The sequence below is a fragment of the Eriocheir sinensis genome, chromosome 18 (assembly GCF_024679095.1).
Source record: "Eriocheir sinensis breed Jianghai 21 chromosome 18, ASM2467909v1, whole genome shotgun sequence".
Lineage (NCBI taxonomy): Eukaryota > Metazoa > Arthropoda > Malacostraca > Decapoda > Varunidae > Eriocheir > Eriocheir sinensis.
Genome location: NC_066526.1, coordinates 5,787,936 through 5,791,804, shown reverse-complemented (window position 1 = coordinate 5,791,804; position 3,869 = coordinate 5,787,936).

Genomic DNA, 3,869 nt, shown 5'->3' with positions numbered 1-3,869 from the left:
GATTTTCTTTATCCCTCACATCTGGCAATCGAGGGAATTAAACTCTTTTTTGTGCCTTCGCCAAGTGGCCATATACTACCTCAGACGCTCAATTAGGCGGTAACCGGAGACTTAAGTGGCAATTCGAGGTCTTTACGGAGAGAACAACCCACTTCAACTGTGCCATCGAGACGCGAAGGCTTTTCATCCCCTTTAGGAAGCCATCTCAAAGGGTTTCGCCTCCTCGCTATATAGCTTCTCTTCCTTCCTCTCCGTCAGTCAGTCTCGCAGCCGCTCCCTGACGTAAGAGTTGACAGCTGTTCCTTGTGTCAGTCTAAACATCACCCGGGAATTAAGTCACGGTATTCCCTTCCCTTTGTGGAGTAACGACAATGGGTTCTGCCTCCTCTACTCTCTTCGACCTCCTTGTGTGATCTTTTATCCACCCCCTGACACAAAAAGATTACGTTCCTTAAGACAGACGAAGTATCATCTCATTTTTTTTTTATGATAAAGATTGCAGCTCGAGGGTGATAACAAGAGCAAGGAAAGAACAACAACAAAAAGTCCGTTAACCCGGTAGCAGCGACGGGCCAAATTTGTGGCTTCACCGTGTAGCAGCGACGGGCCAAATTTGTGCCATGATATAATCCCCCAAAAATATATAATACATAATCTGATCACAAATGCTTTGATATATGTTATGAAATGGTTTGTGTGAGGGGTGATTTTTTCTCATTTTTCTCGCTTCGAGGGACCATTAAGAAACATGATCCCCGAGTAAGGAAAATAGAACGAGAGGTCAAATTGAGAGGGTCAGTATCGGATGGAGAGGTGTCTTGAATATTGGAATAGAGTCACGTTTTTTCTCCGATTATGAAGTTCTGCCTCTTGTCTTCTCTTTCCCCAGTCTGGTCTTTCAACCGCTCTCTGGCTCGCAAATGTTGACAAGTGTTATTTATTGGAGGCCAACTATCAGGTAGGAATAGTCACTTGATTCCGTTCATGAAGTTCTGCCTCCTCCCCTTCTTCCCTAACACACAAAATTTGACATGTTCTTCTTTATGGCAGGCAATCCATCATCTAGGAATAGTCATGCACGTTATCCGTTGATGTAGTTCTGCCTCTCCTCTTCTCTTCTTTCCCCAGCCTCTCCTCTTCTCTTCTTTCCCCAGTCTCTCCTCTTCTCTTCTCTTCTTCCCAGCCTCCCCTTTTCTCTTATTCGCAGTCTCTCTTCTTCCCTTCTTCCCCCAGGCTCTCTTCTCTTTTATCCCGAACCTCTACTCTTCCCTTCTCTCCTCAGCTTCCTCTCTTCCCCCAGTCTGATCTTTCAACAGCTCCCTGGCACACATACGTTGACTAATATTCTTTATGGCGGGCCAGGCATCATCTGGGAGGAGAGTCACGGAATAAGGTGAGTCTGCTTGTCACGAGGCGGCCGCGAGTCTTGAGCGTGAGTCACCGGCGGCGCGGAGGCATCAGATGACGGCTTCAAACGGATGTCTCGGAGGCTCAGTTTATTCTTCTTGGTCTAGCTCCTCTAGAATGTCATCCATAAACTCGCGGGAAAATCGTCTTTGATGCGCGAGCTGCCGGAGGGTCAACGAGGCCATGCACACCCCGGTTCGACTCCCATTATTGCAGGTACACAGGTGGGAGGACGCTCAAACTAAAACATAAATAGGTAATCTTCACCGAAATTGACCTCCACCCAAAGTTGACCCCTCTTCTGACCATTCATTTCTACTTTCGTTTATAGGAGCTGAGTGGCTTTTTGTTTTTCCATCATATATTTTTGCCTTTGAGATGCTTCCTTTCCTGTAAACAAAAAAAGATATATATTCTCAAAACATCACTCTCTATATGAACAGGTAGGAAAATATTAAAGGTAGGGAGCTCAGGCGTCTACACACACACACACACACACACACACACACACACACACACACACACACCTGCTTTTAGAACCCTTCACCACCATCATGTGAAGTAAGTAATGCCCTCACAAGGCCCCAACACCCAAGATGCAGCACCACCACCACCACCACCACCACCACCTCCACCACCACCACCACCGCTCTCTATTCATCTTGCTATTCTGAGGGCGCATATGATTTCATTAATAAGACGTAAAGAAAACCACAACATTCTCTTTTAACTTCAGAACGTCAAGCGACTATTATTATTTTTTTTCTCCCATAAAGCTGAACCAATTTATATTTTCCCATAAGAAGATGAGAAGGCGTGATTGTATCTTGTCCTCTAACCACGTAAACACACACACACACACACACACACACACACACACACACACACACACACTAACCCAAACACAGTCTCACAGCCTCAAACACAAGCAAGCAAGCACCCCGCACGTCATCCACACACCATTATCTAGTGTACACAGCCGCGAAGCCTCCACGCAAACACGCCCCTCTCTAGGACCCCCAAATCTCCCCTCTACTAGACCACAAATCTTCCTACTTAGCCCTATATTAATAAACGTATATCGGGCTCCTATTACGACTATTTCCCAATGCCACAGAGAAGATTAGCAGGGTTCAAGATGCATAAGCCGTGTAAATTTATATCGTCACCCTCATAAAATAATCGCCTAAGTCATTTTTCAGCGATTTCCAGGTTTTTCTCTACAACAATTTTTCAACATGTGACGCCCATTTTTGTGTAGTTGCCTTCGTCATTCAGGGTTTGAGTGTTCTAGAATTGGCCTTTTCATTTCTGCCTAAATCTTAAGCCAAATGAGATGATGACAGTTCTTTTCTGATTCCCTGAAAAGTAGAAAATAATGACATAGGCGGTTTGTTTACGAAGGTGACGATATATCACTGGGATCACAAAACAGTCCATGAAAAGCCCAGCAACTTCTACGAGAGGCTTTTTAAATAGGCAAGTTGAGGTGCCGATATGGTTAAAAATTATGGGCTTTATCTCCCTGACCCGAAACCTACCTACTTGGCCCCTCACTTCCCTTACTTCAGTGCCCAAACTTCTACTTGAGTACCAAAATCTACCCTTAAACCCCAAGTGTTCCTTCTAGAAGCCAGGAGATCATCCCACTCAGTCCCAATATTCCTCTACTTCAGTACCCAAATTTCTCCTAATTAAGTGCCCAAATGGCCCCTTCGCTCTCCTACTTCAGTCCCCAAACTCCTACTTGAATACCAAAATCTAAAATTAAAACCCCAAGTGTTCCTTCTAAAAGCCACGAAATCATCCCACTCAGTCCCAATATTTCACTACTCAAGTACCCAAATTTCTCCTACTTAAGTACCCAAATATCCACATCCCCGTTCATTAAGGCAGGCAGGCAACGGAGCATCCCCCCTCCACGCCAAGGCCCCAAAGAAGGTACCCGCGTGCAGCATCCTTTTTCTCCCCGAACCAGCCTCTCCCCATAAATTGATCCTTTGCGACGCTGCCAAAGACTGAGTGTACTGTTTCTATAATACTAGGGGGAGGAGGAGGAGGAGGAGGAGGAGGAGGAGGAGGAGGAAGAAAGAAAAATAAGAAAGAGAAGAAGGAGGAGGAGAAAACCGGTAAAGGAAACGGATGAAGAGGCGATGGTATAGGCATTGAGGAAGAGGAGGTGGAGGAGGAGGAGGAGGAAAATGAGGAGGAAGAGAAACGTTTATGACTATATTACAGAGAAGGAGGAGGAGGAAAAGAAGGAAAAGAAACACGATAATAGAGGAGGAGCAAGAAGAGGAATAAGAGGAACGTTGAGGAGGCAATGGTAGGTTAGAAAGGAGGTGGAAAGGAAGAGAAGCAGGAGGAAGAGGAGCAGGAGGAAGAGGGGCAGGAGGAAGAGGAGCAGGAGGAAGAGGGGCAGGAGGAAGAGGAGGAGAAACGGAGTAGAAAACGGATGAGGA